The sequence below is a fragment of the Dama dama genome, chromosome 25 (assembly GCF_033118175.1).
Source record: "Dama dama isolate Ldn47 chromosome 25, ASM3311817v1, whole genome shotgun sequence".
Lineage (NCBI taxonomy): Eukaryota > Metazoa > Chordata > Mammalia > Artiodactyla > Cervidae > Dama > Dama dama.
Genome location: NC_083705.1, coordinates 39194195 through 39218764, shown reverse-complemented (window position 1 = coordinate 39218764; position 24570 = coordinate 39194195). Strand labels below are relative to the sequence as shown.

Genomic DNA, 24570 nt, shown 5'->3' with positions numbered 1-24570 from the left:
CAAAGTAACTTTTACTCCAAAGAGATATGAGATATAAGAGTAATTCTTATTGCCAATGCAGCTCAAGTGATTATTCATTCCCTCACATATCCTAGACATGGAAAACATAAGTTGGCCTGATAAGCTCCTTCTCAAAACTAATAATGCCTTAGACTAGCCACTAAGAACCCTTTATGCCCATCTTCTTCGAAACTTACAGTTTTTTAGTGTGTGTCTGTCATGCTAAGCAGTTTACAGAGAGGCCGGATTTATACAGTTGAAACATTTTCTCCAGAATTGCTGCTCTCATCTTAGTTAAATGGATATTTCAAGAAAACCTACTTTCATTTTCTGGAAGTCTTAATTTGCCACTACCATGTGTAAACCAGATAGCTAGTGGGAAGCTTCTGTATAGCACAGCGAGCTCAGCTTGGTGCTCTCTGATGACCTAAGAGAGGTGGGATGGTTTATGGGGGAGGATCAAGAGGGAGGGGATATGTGTATCATATAGCTGATTCACAATGCAGTATGGCAGAAATTAACACAACACTGTAAAGGAATTTTACTTTCAATATAAAAGAGTAAAAAAATATAGTTCAACTTTTCAAAAAAAGAAATATGGTCTTAATTTGTATCCCATACTGGTGGAAAAGTATATATATGCTGGGTATAAATAATTATAGTCATTCTCTATATAATTGTTTCACAACTATGTATAATTTAATAATATATCATGGACATCTTCTCAAGCCATAGACATCTTTCTCTGTCAATATGTACAAAGTTACCTCATTCTTTTTAAAAATTGCACATTATTTCATTCTATGAATGGTCCATAATATGTACTCTCTTTTAATGTAAGCTTGCTTCCAGCTTTCAAAATGTAATTGATTATGTGTATATATTTATATCTTTATGAACAGTATATAATTTCTGCTTGAAGTAAAATTGCTGCTAAAACTGAATACTTATTTCAAATTTCAAATACTACCAAATTCACCTTTCAAGCATACCAAATTATATTATCACCCAGACGTACACAGCAGTACTTATTTCCATTATCAAATTGTTGTTTAATTTGAGTTTATTTCATTATTTTCAAGTTTACTGATTGTGTTAGTTCATTAGGGCTGCCATTGCAAAGTTCTACACGTTGGGCAGCTTAAATAACAGAAATTTATTTCCTCACAGTTCTGGAGGCTAGAAGTTCAAGATCAAGGGCTGGTTTTGTTTGGCTCTTAGATGGCCATGTTCTCTCTGTCTCCACGTGGTCTTCCTCTGCATGTGCCTCCTTCCTAATAACCTTTTCTTATGAGGACACCAGTCATATTGCATTAGAATCATCCATATGACCTCATTCTACCTTAACAAAAACAAACTGTGAAAAACTCTTCAAGAGATGGGAATACCAGATCACCTTAACTGTCTCCTGAGAAACGTGTGTGGGTCAAGAAGCAACAGGTAGACCTGGACATGGAACAACTGACTGGTTCAAAGTTGGGAAAAGAATATGCCAAGGCTGTATATTATCACTCTGTTTACTAAACTTCTATGCAGAGTACATCATGCAAAATGCCAGGTTGGACTAATCACAAGCTGGAATCAAGATTGCCAGGAGAAATATCAACAACTTCAGATATGCAGATGATGCTAATCTAATGGCAGAAAGTGAAGAGGAACTAAAGAGCCTTTTGATGAGGATGAAAGAAGAGAGTGAAAAAGCTGGCTTGAAACTCAACGTTCAGCACACTAAAATCATGGCAGCTGGCCCCAACACTTTGTAAATAGATGGGGAAAAAGTAGAAGTGGTCAAGATTTTATTTTCTTGGGCTCCCAAATCCTGCAGATGGTAATTGCAGCCACAAAATTATAAGATGCTTGCTCCTTGGAAGTGTTAGGTAGTTAGAATAGGAAAAAGGAGTCCAGAATGGCAGTGGCTAAAAGGCAAAGAGGGGGAAAGCCTGTGAAAATAAAGGAAAGTCCAAGGACTGGAGTGAGAACCTCAGGTAAAACAAACAACCCTCCTGGCTAGCCCAATTTACATAGGGCAGGCTCAGGGGGAGGAGAAAAAACATATAAAAAGAGGAGCCAAAATTGGGCCAGAGGTTTTCCTTCTCTTCACATCTTTTGGGTCAGCCTGCCCTCATGCCTCAAGGATGTATTTTCCTTTACTTTCTAAATAAAACTGAGCTGTAACACAGAGCTCTAACACTGGTCTGTCTGAGGAACTTACACAGGGCAGTAACACTGATCCATTTGAAGCAATTACACCGGGCTGTAACACTGGTCCGTCCGTCGTTTCAAATTTTTGTTGTGAAGAGACAGAAGCGAGGAAATTATACACTCCCCCCGACATCTATGGTACCGTGACTCAGATTTAACCCAGCTGAAACAACCTCAGGAGGCCAAGCATAGCAGAAGCCCAACTCGGCAAAAGCTCCCACGGTGGAAGCTGAATGTGAAGAAAACCCAGCGCAGTGGAAGTGACAAGAAACCCACCGTGCTGGAAATCAGGACACGAAAAACAAACTCAACAGAAAGCTCATGTGGCTCAGTCTCAAATTCAGAAGACCTCCGGTTAAAGTAGGAGGTCCTCACTACTACGGCTGGAAAGACATATGGCTAACAAAATCTTAATTCCTTTACAATCTCTTGTTTCTTGTTTCCTCAAACCCCCTGCGAATAGGCGAGCAGCAGTGGGTGCAACTGAGGGACTCTGGCAGGGGCTACTCCTCCGTGTGTCCCAAAGGCCCCACTATCTGCTGTGCCCTAGTAACTGTCGCCCAAGCAGGTGGGGGTTCTTCTGTCCTTAATCTTCTTTGTGCCAAGGATCAAGACAATGAAAACTGAGCACAGGTCAGGTATTCAGCAGATTTTCTGGCAGGTTATGAAGGGGATTCCTCGGCATGTTATTCCCACTGCTATTTCCTCCCGTCCTTCAGCTCCTCTCTCCTGGGACTTGAGCCTGGCCAAAACCCATGGTGCCTGGCTTCAGGACCTAATGAAGCTCAGGCTCTGATGTCTCATTGCAAAAATCCAGTGAGACACACAGAGATAAGTAAGAGATGGATTTGTTCAGATCCAGAGAGAAGCTCACTCCACAGGGTGTGGGCCATCATAGAGGAGCATGCAGGGGCCATGGAATGTGGTGTGGTTAGTTTTCAAGAGCTGGGTGATTTCATATGCTAATGAGTGGGAGGATCACCCCAACAATTGGGGAACCACTCACTCCCCCCTTTTTTGGCAGTATCTTGGAACTGTCCTGGCAACTCTGGGTGTGTCATTTAGCTTGCAGATTGGGGGATCAAGGTTTAGTTGAATTTGACTTGTCATCCTGGACCCATATGATTTTAATTGGTTTATATTGAAGAAGGAATTCATAGGGCCTGGACTCCATCTCAGGCCTGTCTGTGCTGATCGTGCTTGGCCACCTCTCCAGTGGACTCTGAACTCTCTGCTTAGTGCCTGTGGGAATGACAATGGAGGGATAAGACCCCCTCCGGACAGGGGAACCTTGAAGATCATATCCAGGTTACTCATCACCTAAGAGAAAACAGACACTAATCACCCCTGCCTCCGGACACTATCTATCAGAATGTAAGCACAGGCTTATCGGTTATTAACTATTTGGAATGTAACTGCGGGCTTATTGATTATTGACTGTTTGGACACGTACACATGGGGTAGGTGGTGGGTTTGGACACGTACACATGGGGTATAAAAGATTTTCACAAATGCTGGACGGGGTCCTTGGCTAAGAGGAGACTCTGCCTTGGGCCCGCCGGTGTAATAAACTGCACTCCACTATCTGCATTGTCCTTCTGAGTGAGTCTGTTTCCCGGAAAGTGTGGCTATAACAATGTTATGCCCTTGGGCTATGTCATTCTTTCAAAAGTTGTGCCCTGCCCCCTTCCCTCCTGTTTCAGGCTCTTTTACTAAGCCCCATCCAGGCCCCCAGTGTTGTTTCTACAATCTTCTGGCAGGACAACCAGAAAATAGCTGGCCCTTGGGAGAGAAATACTGTATAATATCCAGTCCCTCTAGATATACAGGCCTTCATCTTCTGTGTTTCCTACAACATGTGCAACAGCATCTCTCAGTGAACCCGCTAGGGTGGGTGACAGACACAGGATACCTGCTGGAAGTTCATCTGTTGGTGGCATCCCTTCAAGGGCAATTGGGCTTCCAGGGATAATCTTTGCCACTTTGGGAGTTAGCCCTGCAGGCTGTTTGAACCCAAACCCTTACAACCTTTCTCCTAAAGTTACAAACATACCCCTGGATCGAATCTCCACTCCACTTTTATGGAACATCTGGTTTGTTGCCTCTTATCATTTTGTTCTTAAGCCACTTACTAACTCCTACAACCAGGACCCTGCTCCCTTGTAGGTAACATTGCACCACCCTGCTTATTATTAACAATATTCTTAATGCCCCTCACAGGACCAGATAACCCACTCCTTTGTCATTACTTCTGTTATTACCTAAAGTGGGTCTATGACAATGAAATGTTTACCATTGGAAACACCCTAAACTGCTCTTATGGAGGACTAGGGGAGGAAATCAGTGACTTACATTCCGTCAGAGCAATAAGATGATAAGGCTTATGGCTGCTTCACCAGGTTCCCAGTCTCAGGGCACAGGCTTGGATTGCTTTACATCACAATATCTATTCCCATCTGTGGTGAACAAACTAGCAATGAGTTAAGATTACAATACCTTAATCCTACCCAGCACTGGTCACACTGGAGACCTTGGGGATGCCCAACTCCAGTCTGGGGGTCCCAGGAGATCAACCTGTCTCAACCTGCCTAGAAATCTGGTCATCAAAAGGTTGTCATGCCTCAATCTGCTCAGAGACCCACCAGTCCAGGGATTCTAGGAGGTCAACATGCCTCGACCTGCCCAGGGACCCAATTCTTGGGAGGTCGACCTGCCTCAGGGATTCGAATAACCTGCCCAGAGATTCGATCTCCAGGAAGCTGTCACACCTCAGCCTGCCTGGGGATCTGCACCCTAACCCAGGGATGCCTGCTTTCAGGTTGCAGGTTGCAACAGTACCGGCAGGAGAAGCTTCAAAAAGACTCACCTCTAAGGAAGTCCAACCAGGAAAATTGAATGAGGCCTATTAATTTTTTCTTTTTTCTTTTCCTCTCTGTCATCACTGTCTTTCAGATGGGAAATAACCAATCCACTTCCCAACAGATGCCCTTGAGATGCATCCTTGATAACTGGAAGCTGTTCAATCCTCTAACTCTAAGGAGAAGTCACTTAAAACTCTTTTGTGCCACTGAGTGGCCACAGTATCCTCTGGGGTACAAGGAACACTAGCCTAAGGATGGGAGTTTAAATTACAAAGGTCCACCTAGTCAAAGCTATGGTTTTTCCAGTAGTCATGTGTGGATGTGAGAGTTGGACTATAAAGAAAGCTGAGCATTGAAGAATTGATGCTTTTGAACTATGGTGTTGGAGAAGACTCTTGAGAGTCCCTTGGACTGCAAGGAGATCCAACCAGTCCATCCTAAAGGAGATCAGTCCTGAATATTCACTGGAAGTACTGATGCTGAAGCTGAAACCCAGTAATTTGGCCACCTGAGGTAAAGAACTGACTCATTGGAAAAGACCCTGATGCTGGGAAAGATTGAAGGCAAGAGGAGAAGGGGATGACAGAGGATAAGATGGTTGGATGGCATTACCAACTCAATGCACATGAGTTTGAGTAAACTCCAGGAGTTGGCAATGGACAGGGAGGCCTGGGATGCTGCAGTCCATGACGTCACAAAGAGTCGGACACAACTGAGCAACTGGACTGAACTGAACCATCCTGCAGCTAGACTTATTCTGCAAAAGACAAGGGAAATGGACAGAGATCCTTATGTCCAAATTTTCTTCTGACTAAGAGATATGAAGGAACTCTGTCTTAAGTATGGGATCGTTGTATTCCATAAAAGTGAGCCTACTAGGCAAATGGTGTTGCTGCTGCTCCTGCTAAGTCGCTTCAGTCGTGTCCAACTCTGTGCAACCCCATAGATGGCAGCCCACCAGGCTCCCCCGTCCCTGGGATTCTCCAGGCAAGAACACTGGAGTGGGTTGCCATTTACTTCTCCAGTGCATGAAAGTGAAAAGTCAAAGTGAAGTTGCTCAGTCGTGTCTGACTCTTAGCGACCCCATGGACTGCAGCCTACCAGGCTCCTCCATCCTTGGGATTTTCCAGGCAGGAGTACTGGAGTGGGTTGCCACTGCCTTCTCCGAGGCAAATGGTGTCAGGCACAGACAACCAAGAGAAGAAACCCCCCAGTGAAGGCTCACCTCCCATGGCTCCTGTGATGCCTGGTGCTCCTTCCTTGTATCCAAACGTGCCCCCAAATCCAGGAGCACCCCCTCCACAAAAGCCAACTTAAGTATGTCCCTTAGTCGAAACTGGAGGAGAATTCAGACCAACCAGGGTCCATAAGCCCTTCTCCCTCTTAGAACTAAGACAGATCAAACAAGACCTGGGAAGCTATACAGATGACCCAGGAATATATAAATACATTCCAACACATTGCCTTGGCCTTTGAGCATGCTAGGATCTTAAATGAAGCCTGAAGGTATGCTATGGGGCTTCACATATCAAGCGATAAATACCCAGTAGGGGAAACTGCAGTCCCCTCCTCAGATCGTAATTGGAATTATAATGACCCTGAGCACATCTGGGAAAGGGATCATTTTCTGATCTGTGTAAAGGCAGGACTGAAAGCAGCCCAGCAAAAAGTAATCAGCTATGCCCAAGTCTCAGCAATAACTCAGGAGCCCAAAGAGAACCCCATTGTCTTTCTGGAAAGACTAAAAGAGGCCCTCCAAAAGTTTACCAATCTGGACTTAGACTCTTATGAGGGACAGGTGATTTTAAAGGACAAATTCCTGTCCCAATGTGCATCAGACCTCAGGATAAACCTACAACAGCTACAGCAGCAGAACCCTGCTGCCTCTTTAGATGAGATGGTCCAGACAGCAACCAATACCTTTTATAACAGAGAACAGGAGAGGGAGGCCAAGGCCCAGGAAAGGGAGACAAGGAAAGAGACAAGGCATGCCCAGATACTGGCCGCCCTCCAGGGGAGCCCTATGGCAAACCCCGAGTCTTTGAAGCACAAGGCATGGGGCAAATGCCTAATCTGTAGACAGGCAGGACATTGAGGCAAAGAGTGTTCAAGCCATGACAAGTCTCCTAAAACGGCTTGCTACAAATGACATCAACTGGGACATTGGGCGGCACTCTGCCCTTGGGACCCAAGAGCCTCAAGGTCAAGTGTCAAGCCTTCCTTCACGATGGTTCAATAGGACTGAAGCGGCCCACTCCAGCCAGCCCATCTGTCACAGCTAACCATCATGGGGCTGGAGCCAAGGGTGCAACTGGATGTGGTAGGTAAGTCCAAGAATTTCTTGGTTGACACAGGGGTTACCTACTCTGTCCTGACCTCCTACTCCAGAGCCTTCTCCTCCCAAACATGTACCATTTTGGGTGCTACAGGAAAAACAATTACTAAAAGATTCACCCACGCACTTCTTTGTTCCTGGGACCAGTTTCTGGTGGTCCCTGAGTGTCCTACTCCCTTACTGGGAAGAGATATACTCACTAAACTGGGGACCACCCTTGTGATGGGAAGCTTTTCCCCTAGAGCCCCACAGCTTCTGGTTACTACTGAGAAACCCATTATACCCTCTCCAATAAGGAGGGGCCAAAAACTATGGGAGGACAGAACTAACCCCTAGGTGTGGGACCAGGGGACTCCTGGACAAGCCTACCAAGCTGAACTGGTCATCATTGCCTCCAAGATCCCACTCGGTTTCCAAACTGGAAATAATATCCCCTCAGAAGAGAAGTTCAGGAAGGACTATAGCCTCTAATAAATAAATTCCTTGCCTGTGGGCTATTGGTCCCCACCAATTCACCGTGTAACACCCCAATCCTCCCTGTAAAGAAAAAGGACAGAACCTGGCAAGTGGTTCAAGATCTCTGGATCATAAATGAAGCTGTAGCCCCCCTCCATCCCACAGTACCCAATCCCTATGTAATCTTGGGAGAAATCCTGCCCAGTGCCAAGTGGTTTACAGTCTTGGATCTCAAAGATGCATTCTTTTGCATACCACTGGCTAAAGAATCCTAATAGCTTTTTGCCTTCAAGTGGGAGGCTCCAGGAAAAAAACACCAACAGATGACTTGGACAATATTACCTCAGGGGTTCAGAGATAGCCCCCACCTGTTTGGGCAGGCTCTTAGCCGAATCTCCTAGATCTGGACCTGCGACCTAATGGGAAGACATTACTATACATAGATAACTTACTAATCTGCTCTACAGATGAGAAAAATGTCCAACAATATGCAATTCAGGGTCTAAACTTTTTGGCAGAGAGGAGATATAGTCTCCCACACTAAGGCATGCATGGTCGAGACAAAGGTCACTTATCTGGGGGTTCAGATTACACACAGGTCCAGGAACCTATCCTCTGATTGAGTACAAAGAATCCTCAAGTTGCCCTCCCCCACAACTTGAAAACAACTGTGAGCTTTCCTGGGGCAAACTGGATATTGTAGAATCTGGACACCCAACTATGGTCTAATTGCCCAGCCTTTATATGAAAGCTTGACAGGATGGGATGATTCAATCCCACTGATGTGGGGAACTCCTCAAAAGAAGGTAGAGTCTGCACTAAAACAAGACTTAACTCAAGAACCTGCCTTGAGGTTGCCAGACCCAGAAAAAGCATTCCAACTTTATGTCCACAAAAAAGAAGTAATAATCTTGGGAGTGTTAACTCAAAGGTTGGGACCTGAGCCCCAGCCTGTAGCTTAGTTATCCAAGAGGCTTGACCCAACCGCCTGAGGCTGGCCTCCCTGCCTTCAAAAACTTGCAGCTATTGCACTCCTGATAGAAGATGCTTTAAAACTCTCTTTGGGGGGCAAACTATTTTTTTCAGTCACCAAGTGAAACTGGTGACTTCCCTGGTGGCTCAGACAGTCAAGCACTGCCTACAAGGTGGGAGACCCAGTTTTGATCCCTGGGTCGGGAAGATCCTCCGGAGAAGGAAATGGCAACCCACTCCAGTACTCTTGCCTGGAAAACCCCATTTACAGAGGAGCCTGGTAGGCTCCTTTGTCCATGGGGTCACAAAGAGTTGGACACGACTGAGCAACTAAACTTTCACTTTCAAGTGAAACAACTCTTAATTGGGAGAGGCCATTTATGGATGTCTGATCAAAGAATCCTCAGATATCAAGTAGTGCAGATGGAAAATCCAGGCCTCACTATATCCCCTTGTGAGGTTCTTAACCCAGCCACCCTCCTGCCTAGCCCTGAGGGCTCTCTCCCCTTTCACTCTTGCCTAGAAACCTTGGAGCACTAGACAAAATCCTGAGAGGGATTGTCAGAAGATCCCCTGACTAATCCTGAGGAAATATGGTATACTGATGGAAACAGCTTTGTCTTGGATGGAAAAAGAAGAGCTGGATATGCAGTAGTCTCCGATCTTGAGACCCTAGAGGCTAAACCTTTGCCACCAGGTACTTCAGCCCAATTAGCTGAGCTCATAGCCCTGACTCAAGCTTTAGAGCTGGGAAAAGGAAAAATAATAGCCATTTACACTGACTCCAAGTATGCCTTTCTGGTTCTACATGCACATGCTGCTACTTGGAAAGAAAGGGGCCACTTGACCACCCAAGGGTCCCCAAGCAAATATGGTGACCAAATCCATAGGCTCTTGGAGGCAGTTCATCTGCCCTCTGAGGTTTCAGTCTCCCACTGTAAAGGACACCAAAAAGGGAGCACAGAAGTGGCTAGAGGAAGCCAAGCAGCTGATCAGGCAGCTAAGAGAGCAACATTACAGAACCATGACCTAATAGGGGTTGTCACCTTACTTCCACAGACTACTCTGTGGAAGTAAGACTACTCTGTCTGCCAGAAACTCCTTCACATACTGAAGGTGAGACTCTTAAAGCTAAGAGTGAGGGCTTTCAAGATCATATGGGGTGGTTCCACAATGAGGGACTCCTTTTTCTGCCTGGGAATCTCCAATGGAAGTTGGTTAACTCCTTACATGCCACCACTCATTTAGAGAGAAAGGCCCTCCAAAGATTACTAGAAAGGTCCTTCAGAGGAACAGGCCTCCAAACAACTATAAGGCAAGTGGCCTCCTCTTGTCCCACTTGCCAACTAAACAACCCCCAAGGAACTCAAAGACCCCAGCTGTCCCAGCCCATCCAACGACATGGGAGCTACCCAGGAGAGGACTGGCAGATGGGCTTCACCCAGATGCTAGTTTCTCAAGGGTGTAAATACCTATTAGTCATGATAGATACATTCACAGGACAGATTGAAAGCTTTCCCATCCAGACTGAGAAGGCTGGAGCAGTGGTTAAAAAAAAAACTGCTCCACAAAATCATTCCAAGATTCGGCCTGTCCAGGCCATTACAAAGTGATAGTGGGACATCATTTACTTCTAAGGTCATCCAAGGGGTCTCTAAAGCATTGGGCATTACTTATTATCTCCATTGTGCCTGGAGGCCTCAGTCTTCAGGAAAAGTAGAAAGAGCCAACCAATTCTTAGAATCAGCGATAAAAAAGATAATCCAGGAGACCTCCCTGGGATGGAAAGAGGCTTTACCAGTAGCTCTCCTCTGCACTGTATTGCCCCTAAGGAACAAGTTGGTCTTAGCCATTATGAGATGCTATATGGGAGACCTTCTGTTTATGTCAATGACCTCTTCCTAGATCCAGAGGCTCAGACCCTCCAGTCTTATGCCATGGCCATTGGGCAATTCCAACAGGATATATGCTTGTGGGGTGTCAACCAGGACCCAAAAGATTCTAAAGAGTCACCACTATATGTTCCAGGGACCCAAGTCCTAATTAAAATCTGGAAAGATGGGTCCCCAAAGGCTCAGCTCCAGCCCACATGGAAGGGCCCCTACTCTGTAATACTTTCTACCCCCACAGTAGTCAAGGTACCAGGACACAACTCCTGGATTCACTACTCATGAGTCAAGCCATGGAAGAAAACAGAAGAGGACACTCAGTACACTGTGAGCCCCTGGGAGATCTCAGATACATATTCAGGACTACAAATGAGTGCCATTCTAATGAACACTCCAAAAATTAAGTTTCTGGGGATAAGATTTTTCAGGATAGCTCTAAAGAACCAACACAACTTGGCAGGGGTTGTGCTCCAACAGACAAAAGGTAGATCTCCTGATTCCTGAACAAGGAAGGACTTGAGCCATCTTGAATGAGACGTGTTGTTTCTGGGTAAATACCTCCAGCTAAGTTAAAGAAAGTCTCACAGTCCTCAAGAAAAACATTCAGACCCTACAGGATCTCAAAGAATAAGCTGGAGAGTTCTCGGGGTGGCTACAATCTCTCTTTGGGAGATCCTTCTGGTGATGGGAAATTTGGAGTTGGCTAATGCCCCTACTAGTCCCTGTCATCACCATATTGATGCTATTTAAGATTGCTCCATGCATTATCAATTGTCTAACCCATTTGGTCTCTGCCCAGGTCAACAAGATACAACATGCAGTGCCAGTTTCAACAAGGATATATAAAACTACAGCTGACCACAGAAAATATCACTCACCCTTAGATGGACACCAAGGTAAGGACTCTGAGGCTTGAGACTAGCAAGAGGGGGAGGCCCAATGCCCCTCACCTTCCCAGTTCAGCAGGAAGTAGCCAGAGAGACCTCTACGCCTCTATTCCCAAAGAATCAGGCCTCCCATCTCTTGAAGGGAAATGTTAGATAGAATAGGAAAAAGGAGTCCAGAATGGCAGTGGTTAAAAGACAAAGAAGGGGAAAGCCCATGAAAATAGAATAAAGGAAGGTCCAGGACTGGAGTGAGAACCTCAGGTAAAACAAACAGCCCTCCTAGCTAGCCCAGTTTACACAGGGCAGGCTCAGGAAGAGGAGAAAAAACATATAAAAAGAGGAACCAAAATTGGGCCAGGGGCTTCTCTTCTCTTTGCATCTTTTGGGTTCGCCTGCCCTCACACCTTGAGGATGTATTTTTCTTTACTGTCTAAATAAAACTGAGCTGTAACACGGAGCTGTAACACTGGTCTACCTGAAGAAATTACACGGGGCTGTAACACCAGTCCATCTGTCACTTCAAATTTTTGTTGCGATAAGACAGAACCGAGGAAATTACACACTCCTCCAACAGAAGAAAAGCTATGACAAACCTAGACAGCATATTAAAAAGCAGAGACATCACTTTCTGACCAAGGTTCTTATAGTCAAAGCTATGGTTTTTCCAGTAGTCATGTACAGATGTGAGAGTCAGGCCATAAAGAAGGCTGAGAGGCAAAGAATTGATTCTTTCACATTGTGCTGGAGAAGACTCTTGAGAGTCCCTTGGACAGCAAGGAGATCAAACCAGTCAATACTAAAGGAAATCAATCCTGAGTATTCATTGGAAGGACTGATGCTGAAGCGCCAATACTTTGGCCACCTGATTCAAAGAGTTGACTCATTGGAAAAGACCCTGATGCTGGGAAAGATTGAAGACAGAAGGAGAAGAGGGCGGCAGATGATGAGATGGTTAGATAGCATCACCAACTCGATGGACATGAGTTTGAGCAAACTCGAGGAGATGGAGGACAGGGAAGTCTGGTGTGCTATCATTCATGGGGTTGCAAAGAGTCAGACACAACTGAGCAACTGAACAACCACCTCTTTCAAGGCTCTGTCTCCAGAGCCAGTGCATTCTGAGGTACTGGGATTAGAACTTCAACACACGTATTTGGGAGAATACAATACAGCCCTTAGCCCTGACCATTTGTACTCTCTTGGCTATTTTGCTATTAATCTTTTAAAATTTATTACAAACATTATTGAATATAAAGGAAAGTTTACTTTCTTGTATGTTTACCTTTGTTGTTTTATGTATCAACTTACATGAATGTATCTTTTAAATTCTGGTTTATTAGCAATATAAGGCTAAGTACATAAGGAATTTTACTTTTCTTACATCCTTAAATCACCAGCTAGAAGCATGACATCTCTGTTTCTCTTGGAGTTTTCAGACTAGGTTTTTTGGGTTTATTTGTTTGTTTGTTTGTTTTAATTAGAGGATAATTAACTTTACAATATTGTGATGGTTTTTGCCATACATCAACATGAATCAGTGCTGGGTGTACATATGTCCTCTTCCCCTCAAGCCCACATCCCTCCCCACCCCACCCTTCTGGGTTGTCACAGAATACTGGCTTTGGGTTCCCTGCTTCATACATGGCTATCTATTTTACATATGGTAATGTATATGTTTCAATGCTATTCTCTCATATCATCCCCCCATCTCCTTCCCCCACTATCCAAAAAGTCTGTGTCTCCATTGCTGCCTTGCAAGTAGGATCGTCAGTACTATCTTTCTAGATTCCATATATATGCGATATTTGTCTTTCTCTAACTTGCTTCACTCTGTATAATAGGCTCTAGACTCATCCACCTCATTAGAACTGACTCAAATGTGTCCCTTTTTCAGTTGAATTATATTCCATTGTATATATGTACCACAACTTCCTTATCCATTCATCTGTTGATGGATACCTAGGTTGCTTCCATGTCCTAGCTATTGTAAATATTGCTGCAATGAACATTGGGGTGCATGTATCTTTTTAAATTCTAGTTTCCTCAGTGTTTATGCCCAGTAGTGGGATTGCTAGGTCATTCAGTAGCTTTATTCCTAGTTTTTTAAGAAATCCCTGTCCAGTTCTCCATATTGGCTGTATCAATTTGCATTCCCACCAACAGCGTAAGATGGTTTCCTTTTATCCACACCCTCTCGAGAATTTATTGTGTGTAGATTTTTTGGTGATGGTCATTCTGACCGGTGATATCTCATTGTAATTTTGATTTGCATTTCTCTAAGAATGAGTGATATTGAGCATCTTTTTATGTGTTTATTAGCCATCTGTATGTCTCTTTTGGAGAAAGGTCTGTTTAGGTCTTCTGCCCACTCTGATTGGGTTGTTCGTTTTTCTGGTATTGAGCTGTATCAACTGCTTGTATATTTTGGAAATTAATTATCTGACAGTTTTTTCGTTTGCTGTTAATTTCTCCCATTCCAAGGGTTGTCTTTTCACTTTACTAGGTTTTGCTACAACTTAGTTTCAGTGTAATACTGATAGCATGGGGCCATCCTAGCTATTAAATATGTAAGACCAGCACTCAGATTTAGCTCTAAATTCTTCTCCTTTGTTGCTCCATTATTAACACTCTAGTGCTGGTAAAAGCAATCACATCATTAAAAAAAAATTATAAAGCAGTTGTTTGTTGAATCATCTGTCTTTGTAGGCAGGTAAATAATCATCCATGTGGTTTTAATTTGAGGGGCATAAAAATAACCTCCTCTATGACTTAAGTGCTCCCAATAAAATCATCTTTGTCTCCATAAAGGCCTGGGATAAAGCAAATGGTTATCAGAGAGGGAAGGGAGCCATTCCCAGTTACTCAGTGCTGCAGCAAGGTTGGGATCTAAGGAAATGAAGCCCGGAGGGAAGGATGCTGAAACTTAGGGCTTGGAACTGTGGGGAATATCAGTAGGCCAAGCTGTCATCATCACACGCTCCTCACCATGTACGTAGGGGGTGATGTTTTTCACCAATGAGATATATGACCCCTGGACCTGTGAGAATCATCATGTGATAAAGTGAAGAAACTGAACACAGAATGTTCCTTCTGGAGGACAGAGAGCAAACAGGAGACACACCCACTCCTAGTTCTCCCTGGAAACCTCTGCTATCACCCTCTATCCCAGCTTTCTGATCTGTGTAACAGTGTCTTTACCACATTCAAGGAGCCTAGAATCACAAACTGTCAGAGAAGGGAGAAATCACCCTCCCTCAAGGACAAACAAGTGACCAGAGGCCACCTGACTTCTCCACTCGAAAAAGGAACGTGGGGAAGGCAGGAGCAGACCAAGGTGGGAAAAGGGTGTGTCCGCTCCTTGAAACACTATTGACACTTCATCGGGAATTCACAACTACAGCTGTCGATAGACTCCCTTTCCCTTCTGAAATGAAACATAGGTTGTATAAATGAGGCATCTACTTCATTTTTAAAGTCTTTCATGTTTGTGTAACTCAAATACGTAAGTGCTCAAACCAAGTAGTCAGTAGTAGGGCAGACACTTTCCTTGATTTGAGGATTAATAGAAAAATGATAAAATAGTTGTTCTTTTTGAAAAATGACTCCGTAATAACAATTAAAACAAGTTTCAATCTTTCAGTGCATAGCTTAATCCTGCATGCATATCTGTGCAGGGTTATCTCACCATTAAGGCACAGCCTCATCTTTATAAGCAGCATAAAGGGATGTGTGTGTATGTGCGCCTTGTGTTCACGTGTGTGCACGTCCCCATGCAATGGAACTCTAGACACTGGAGCATGACACCAGAGTGACAGTAAATGGAAGGCAAGTGCATTAAAGAAGAGCAGGAACATAGAATTCACAGCAGTTCTCCTTCATTATGAGGGGGAGGTTTTAGTTCTTTGTGTTTATATGCTTTTTTCTAAAAGGTCTACAGTAGTGATGGCTAAAAAGTCTACAATAATAAAATGGCTATCTTTTATTATACGCCTGTCACTATCCTAAGTCTTTCCTAGGTAATAGCTCATTTAATCCTCTCAACAGCCTATTACCCTCACTTTATAGATGAGAAAATGGAAGCAAATGGATATTAAGTCACTTGCCCCAGATTCAGATCTACAAAGTACAAAAGCTGGGATTCAAACTCAACCGTTCCAATATTCAAAAAGAGCTTAGCTGCTACAATAAACATGAGTTTACCTTTCCTCATAAATGAGTATGGATGTGTATATACATATATATGTACATATATTATATGCATTTTTAAGGCTAGACATATGCATGTTTTTAACTAAATACACAGCATCTAAAGTTGAATTTCATTCTCTTAGTTAATAGAGAAGAGTCATTATAACTTTTCCACAATACTGTAATTCTTAGGTTTTTCAGGAGAAAGAACCTTGTAGTAGGAGGAAGAAGGGCTCTGCAAATCCCTCCTGACTCAGAACTGAAATGCTCTCAGATTGCTATCATTACCTGGAGCCTAAAAATCAGATGAATTTCAGATGAACATGCTGTACAATGATAAAATTGCAGATTTTAAATCCTCAAGCTCCATGCTCACACTCCATACAGGGAACAATTCCAAAATCTCTCTCCTCAAGAGTCTTCTAGCCTAGCCTACTCTCAAATAGTCCTAGTGTGAAGAGCTCACCCCTCCAAGAGGCAACACATTCCCTCACGGAGCCTCGCATATCATGTCTCCATACCATAAGTAAAGTCTCCCCATGAGAACCTGAAATCTCACGGTGTAAGCTCTGCACATGGGAACTGCACGGAAAAGCACATTGTCTAAAACTACGAGGCTACCATTGTGCCCAGCTCCCTCCTTCTGAATTCTACCTTTTTCTTTGTGTTCCCACTCCAGTTACCCTGGGAAATAACACAGGTGAAGCTAATATTTGGAAGTAATTAAGTTCCAATGGAAAACACTTCCTTCTATGATGCTTTGGTGCTGAGGTCATCACATCCTCTTAAACGTTAACTATAGTGGCTGAAAGCTGGTGCTCAGTAAAGTGCCAACAATGTTGCAAGAATGGGAAAGTATTTCTATAAAATGAATCAGGCCTTAGGTGTGTAATATACCAGGTTTCCAGTTCTTCAACCCTCTGACCCCAAACCATCAGACCCAGACCTGGGCCTCCAGCTCCTGTATCTTTAAGACCACCTGAGGCATCTGAACCTTAGGAACATGCCTGGACCTAACCTTGGCTGCAGCTTCTCAGCATGTTCCAGCTTCAACCTTGGATTTGCCACAAACTGTGGGTGTTCTGGCTCTGCTCACATTTGGCATCTCCCAATGTACTGACCCAGATCATATTCACTGACCTGGATCCTGCCTTCTGGACAAGGTGTTCTCTTCTTGCCAACACTTGCCTATTTATGGCATCATTATTTCAGTCTCAGCACTGACCCTGAAGGCTGACCCAGGCAGATGGAATGAAGCCAAACCAGCTCTCCCACCTCATCTGCCAGGACTCTGAGTGTGGCTCCCTTCTCCAGCCTTAGGGCCTCACCTGCTCCCTGTCCTCCCCACTTTGTCAGGAACACAGTCCCCCTACCCCAGAGTCCCTCTCCTTCTATTCCCAGTTCAAATCCTAGCACAGGGTCAAGAATCCAGGCTCTGGAATCAGATTGCCTGGGTTTGAGTCCAGGTTTTCCACAAAGCAACTACATGGCCTCAATTAAGTGTGACTTAACTCTCAATACTTAGATTTTCTCATGTGTAAAATGAGAATAGTATCAGCACCGCCTGTGGAGGCACCACCGGCAGCTGACCCAACATCCAGGTCCTTCCTCCTTCTTCAGCTCAGAAACTTTTAGACAGCTCTGTGTCAGATCAGCAAATAAAAGCCTCCTTCTGTCTCCCAATCCTGCCCCTGAGGTGTCTAACCAGTGGGACAGAAGGGAAGTCTGAAGTCAGTAGGGATTCCTAGGGAAGTTTTTCTTTCCATTCATTAGCATTTATTGCTTCCTTTCTGCTGGGATGCCAATCCACAGCCTGCAGTGGATCGGCCCTTTTGTACCAGGGATAACCAAACCTTGAGCCTGGCAGAGCAGGAAGTTCAGTTCAGTTCAGTTCAGTTCAGTTCAGTCGCTCAGTCGTGTCTGACTCTTTGCAACCCCATGAATCGCTACACGTCAGGCCTCCCTGTCCATCACCAACTCCCGGAGTTTGGAGCCAGAATCTTGATGATGTCTCAAGCACCTGCATCAGCCCAGACTGTCTACTCCTGGACTTCTTATATTGAAGAAAAACAAGCCTCAGCTTGATTATACTACTATGACCAGTTTTCTGTTACCTAACGGCTTTGTCATTGTGAGAACTAAAGAAGAAAATATGGATAAGCACCTCTTATGATGTCGTGCTGGAAAACTGTTAGCTGTTATTTCAAACCCCAGCTTTAGTCTCAATGGCTCCATACCAGCTGGCTGTGATATCTCCCCTCTCAAAGTGCCCTTTAGACTTACATTGTGTACCACCCGTTAGGCACATATCTTAAGCCTGAAGTCTCTTCTATGGCTATGTAATTTTTGTACTATTATTAAATTTGTATTTCCTGACTCTACAGATAGATAATAAACTGTGGGGGTAATAATGCCTCAAGGTCTCCCCCACAATACCCCAGTTCTCTGCATATAGGCACTACTCAATAAAATAAACCATTGTTTGTTTAAGAACTCTAGAACTGCTGAAGCATCTAAAAGTTTGCTTCCTCACATTTCCTGTTGTACTTTGCAGCCAGATTCTTTAAAGGATTCTCTAGATGTATTAAACAGCTGAGAGGTTTTTATGAAATTGTTTCTATGGAATAAATGTTTTTCTTAGCTTTTTGAATACTGTAGAACTGATACTCCATCAATGGCAAGTTTTGAAAGGTTACTAATGCAACACAGATTTTTAACAGTAGTATTAGCTATTAATACAACTGTCTTTCTTATCAAGTGATACAATATTTTAATGAGCTGCCCTCACCCCCAGAATTGGACTGTGAATGCCTGAAGGCTGGGAGAGAAAATGCACTGTCCACAGTGACCTCTTCATACCTTGCCTCTTCTTCACGTGCCTAGATGACATGCACAGGAGCCAGGCGGTGTAGACCTGTGGGAGTTTGTGTGTAACACGATCAGATCTGGATTTTTGAAAGTCACTTTCATGCATAGTAATTGGAAGGCAGCAGGAGGGGCAGTATGCAGCTTTGACATCCCAAAGAGCTTCTCCAAACGCCAGTCTTTGCTTTTGCAACCATCACCTCCCTTCGGGCAGGGGTCTGAGGGCTTAACAAGGAGCTTGGAAGAAAAGTCTGGAAGTGGAAGAAAGGCCAAATTAGACTGAGAGTGTTGCTGTAAGCTTGTTGCCAGACTCGTGTCTACCCTACTAGCTTTCAAGGGAGACTTAAAACTCATGCCTCACCATATTGCTGACCATAATTACTAACGATATGTGGTTTATTGTCTTGAGAAAAGGGAGAGATTTTTTTCCCCTAAAGTAATGCCATTTAGGGTCTCTATGGAAAGCAAAGAAGTGACTGATAAAAGGAGTCAAAAGTCGGGAAGATTATATGTTTGTGTTGGGGAAAGATGTTTAAATTAAGGAATTTGTGAGCTGGTATGACAGCATGAAGGGAAAGAGCTCTATACCTGATTTCCAAGCAGACTCTCACCTTCCCAGGTTTACACTGGTAGAGCCCAGACACCTGACTAGATAATCACAAATTTTGATAAAAGTAAACAAAGCATTCCTAGGAGCTGAAGACTTCAAAATCTTATTTGCATTTACCCGGAGAAAAGCCTGGAGTTTTCTTTTCTTGATCTTAGTCCAAGGGTGAGGTTTTCTGGAAAGTCTGAGAAGAAATTTATGCCTAGCAGTCAGAGGCCTATAGGGAAAGAAAACAATATGTTCTTTCTTTTTCCTGAAGAAAGTTCCAGCAAAGAACCTTGCAATCAATTTCTCTGGCATTCCTAAGCCCTTGGAGGACACACATTGGCCATTTTGTACCTATATTCAAAATATCATTTAGTCCAATACCGATACCACAAGATCTGGGTCTATAAAATAATACAATGACAAAAGTTACTTAGCAACAAAACTGGCTGTATTCCTTCACTGTTTATAAATAATTGAACATCAAATAAGCAGCCATACTCTGCTAGAGGGTGGAGATTACAGTGGTATATCCAGCATCTTTGATTTCACTAGGGTGCTACTCAGTTCAGCGATATGAGTCCCTAGGAGTGGAGATCATGACCTTGGTCTAAGACCTATCAGGTTATGCTTTCCATCCTGCAAACTCCTGCAAAAATATGACACAAGTGAAAGTGAAAGTGAAGTCGCTCAGTCGTGTCCAACTCTTGCGACCCCGTGGACTGTAGCCCACCGGGTTCCTCCATCCATGGGCTTCTCCAGGCAAGAATACTGGAGTGGGTTGCCATTTCCTTCTCCAAGTGAACTTACCTACAAAACAGAAACAGATTCACAGGCATAGAGAATAGATTTGTGGATGCCAAGGACGGGGGAGGGTTTGAGGGAGGGATGGGGTGGGAATTTGGGGTTAGCAGATACAAACTGTTATATATAATATGGATAAACAACACGGTCCTACTGTACAGCACAGGGAATTCAACATTCTGTGATAAACCATAAGGGAAAAGAATATAAAATAGAATGTGTGTGTGTGTGTGTGTGTGTGTGTGTGTGTGTGCGCACGCGCGCGCTCAGTCGAGTCTGACTCTGCGATACCCTGGACTGTACCCTGCCAGTCTCCTCTGTCCATGGAATTTTCCAGGCAAGAATACTGGAGTAGGTTGCTACTTCCTACTCCATGGGATTTTCCCAACCCCGGGATCAAATAGGCATCTCTTGTGTCTCCTGCACTGGCAGACAGATTCCTTACTATTGCACCACCTAGAAAGCCCATATGTATATATGTACATATATACATTTATAATGTGTTAATTTCTCCTGTAAAGTGATTGTTTTATATATATGTAACATACACATATATAACTGAATCACTTTGCTGTACAGCAGAAATTAATAACTTTGTAAATCAATGATGCTTCAACAAAATAAATTTTAAAAATAAATATATACCAAAAATTAATTAATTAAAATTGAACAGTTGTCCAGTTACACTGTCACCCCATCTTACTTTAATTCATGGGACAGCTCCTAGTACACCTGGATTTTTCTGGGTATTTATTTCTGTATTTGCTTATTATCTGTCTCCCCACTAAAATTAGGGATCATGGCAGTCTTATTTACTTCTGTAGACTCAGTATCTAGGGAAGTAGTTGGCATATAACAAATATTTGTTAATTCATATTACTAAATTGCATCATTATACAAGGCAATATAGCATACATCAATATGCTAAAAGCACAGATTTTGAGTCCAAATCTATGTGTGAATCCCATTCCTTTCACATTGCTATTGGCAAAATGACCGTTTAACCTCTTTGTCTCCATTTCTACACTCTAAAAAAAGGAATAGTAACTACTTCATAATATTGACATGAGAATTAGATAATGTCTTTACATAAGAGTTCAACATGTGTTAGATACTAATACTACAGAAAATTAAAGAGAATGAATGACATATAGCCTAACTATAATGCCTCCAAATTTACTTCTATTGTTTGCCTAAAGGCTTGTACTCACATATTGTTGTAATTCATTTGCACACAAGAAAACTAATCTTTACCTGAAAACCTACTATGTTGCCATTTTAAACACTTTTATATCTACTAACTTATTTAATATCTATTGATCATATGAGAAAGCTATTACTATACCCATTCTACAGATGAGAAAAACTGAAGCCTAGAGGAGCAATTTGCCTAAACTCATACAACTAGTAAGTTGGCTCAACATTGACAGTTGTGCTCTATAGAGTTTGTTCTTAATCATTACCATCATGGGCCTCTCTATATTTTAATTAACATTTAAAAAACCTAATATTAATTCATACTATTATTTTCATATATCAAAAAATCAATATGAGTATCATCATTTAAAAACAGATTATCCAATTATGATGACAGAATACAGGTTTTTAATCAGTTGGTGAATATAAATTATTTTAGTTGACCTTAAAAAAATTCTGTAAAACAGAGCTTCCCTAGTGGCCCAATAGTTAAGAACCACTTTGCAATGCAGGGGACATGGGTTTGATCCCTGGTCCAGGAAGATCCCACATGTCGAGGAGCAACTAAGTCTGTGCACCACAACTACTGAGCCAGCGCTCCAGAGCCCAGGAGCCACAACTACTGAAGCCCCTGCACCCTGGAGCCCACGCTCTCCAACAAGAGAGGCCGCCACAGTGAGAAGCTCCCCATTCTCTGCAGCTAAGGAAAGCCCCCATACAGCAACAGAGACCCAGCATAGTCAAAAATAAGACAAAAAACTTAAATAAATTAAATTTTTTAAATTATTTTTAAAAATTCTGTAAGGTCACTATTATTAGCCTCATTTTAGAGCGGTAGGGACTCCAGGACCAAAGTCTGAATGTTTCTCCCAACATCACCCGCCAAGTTTGAGGGCCAGGTCTTCAACATCTAGTTGTAGGTCTTCTGGTCTTTTTGTAAGAACTGCTGTCTACATTAATGGAATATTACAAGTTTAAGATGGCATATCCTGTTCAGTTTTGAATTAAAAACTGTTAGTTAGAATTTGATATTTGAAGCTTAAGTGTTTTCTTACCCCAACTCTAAAAATCCTCTCAATGTAAATTAAGATCATGCAATGACAGTCTACAAAATCCAAGTTTTCTCCTTTTGGTTTCTGGATGGACTTAAAAAGTTTGGCCAATCTGAAACCATAATGGCCTGCACAGTGACATGGTGGGAGGAATCCTATGAGGGTAACAGAGCAATAAGAAACCCAGAATTAGAGTTTTCCCTATAGAGTAAAGAAAGCTAAAAATCCAGGACAGTCACTCAAAATAAAGCCCAATCAATGCCATGAAAATGAAACAGGAGCAGGAGTGAATGTCTGGAGCTTTCTGAGACCTTCTTAAATGAAAGCAAGAGTTATTCATTCAGACTTTAGGTCTATGAACCCAGCCCAGAGTTGGCCCCCCCAGAAGCCTGAACCATGGGGTTAAAACTGACTTCCTGGAGAGAAAAGTACCAAGTGCAACAAGAAAAAATGCCTGTTGAGAGTGGGGTCTGGGGCAGGCAGCAGCTAATCAGGCCCCAACGGTCCCTTCCTCCTGGTCCTCATGTCCTTGGGTAATTAACTCTCCCTGAGTGCAGGTGGGACAGGAATAAAACACAGCAAAAGTGATGGGATGTTACCTCCAATACTGGGTTACAAAAAGGCTCTGGCTTCCATCTTTCTTCCTCCTCTCACTTGCTCGTTGGCTCTGAGGAAAGCCAGCCACTATGCTGAGAGCTTTCCTGTGGAGAAGTCCATGGGGCAAGAAACTGAGTGAGACCCTCAGTGCAACAGCCAGCAAGGAAATTAATCCTGCCAGCAACTGCATGAGCCAGCTTGGAACCAGATCCTCCCCTCATCGAAACTTTCAGATGAGGCTATGTAGCCCCAGCGGCCACTTTGACAGCAACCTTGTCAGAGACCCTGAGGCAGAGGTATTCACATAGACTGTTCCCTGATTCCTGACTCCAGAAACTGGGAAATAACAGATGTTTGTTATGTTCAGTGACTAAGTTTTGGGGTCATTTGTTATACAGCAATAGATTTTTAGTACAGAAACTGTGCCAAAAGTAAGGGCCCCAATATATGAGACTCATGCATCTATCCATTCACTTAGCACCTACTGTTTGAGCATTATTGAGATAAAATCACATAAGGAACAAAAAGAGTTTCCCTGTCTTAAAGGAGCTACATTCTGAACAAGTCTACAAACATCTAGGGAAGGCAGCAAGATCGAAGTTCCAGCTGAGAAAGGCATTCCAAAGGAGGTGAGCTAGGTTCTTGGCCAGACCTCGCTGGATAGGCAGTATTCAACGGGCAGGTAGAGATGGGGATAGGAAAAGTCAGAGAGTAAAGTGGATGATGGCAGGTGGGAAGCAGGTCTAGACCTTTGAGAGTCTACAAGTTAGTGGGAAAGGCATGAGGAAAAGCCACGGGGGGAAACAAGGTTCATTCAAGGTTTCCTTTCTGGCAGGTCACCATCAGCATCAGGGACTCTGGAGTAAGAGACCATCCTCTGCCTGGTCCTAATACTGTCAACACCACTTGTTCATCTTGTCAGAGGTGGGGGCAGGGAGTGGAATTTCGTTCCTTCAGTCTATTGTACCATCTCTGAGGTCACTGTTATACTGCTCCATTGTTCCTAGGCTCAAGTGAACCATTCATCACAGGAATGCAAAGTGAACAGGAGGCACTTTCATATGAAGCATCCTGAGGACTTATGTCTCCTCATTTGGACTGTAAAAATTTAGCTAAAATGAGGCATATGTCTCATACAATGTGAAAGTGAGAATTTTTGAGTCACAAATACAGATCACTAGTGAATATGATTTAATGATGATTGTCATAGGAGTCTGAATTCCTATTGTGTGACAATTGCCTATCTATATTATCAGTATTAGACTTACCCGGTTGCTCAGTCAGTAAAGAGTCCATTTGCAATGCAAGAGACCAGGGTTCAATCCCTGGGTCAGGAAGATTTCCTGGAGAAGGAAATGGCAACCCACTCCAATATTCTTGCCTGGAAATTCCATGGACAGAGGAACCACCTGGAAGGCTGTAGTTCATGGGGTCGCAAAGAGTTGGACACGACTGAGTGACTAAACCACCACCATTATCAGTATTAGACCTTTCTTTGAATCTTTTTGGAGTCTTTGGGAAAATCACACAAGGTTTACTTTTAAAGTACTTTTAAAGTTTATTTCACGAATGAAATATTAGAGAAGACATAGGATATCCTCAACAGAAGCAGGTGATATTAAGAAGAGGTAGCAGGAATACACAGAAGAACTATACAAAAAAGTCTCAATAAC

At 43.2% G+C, this 24570-nt stretch overlaps 1 long non-coding RNA gene across 2 annotated transcripts in view; it reads right to left on the bottom strand.

The window, feature by feature from the left end:
* Window positions 1-18598: 18598 nt before the first annotated feature.
* Window positions 18599-24570, bottom strand: part of LOC133046829 (uncharacterized) — a 54569-nt gene continuing 48597 nt past the window's right edge. For both annotated transcript variants that reach the window (XR_009690568.1, XR_009690569.1), the window contains 2 exons: window positions 19383-19479; window positions 18599-18906 (listed from right to left, as the gene is read on the bottom strand). This is a non-coding gene — a long non-coding RNA (uncharacterized LOC133046829). The remainder of the gene's footprint in view (window positions 18907-19382; window positions 19480-24570) is intronic.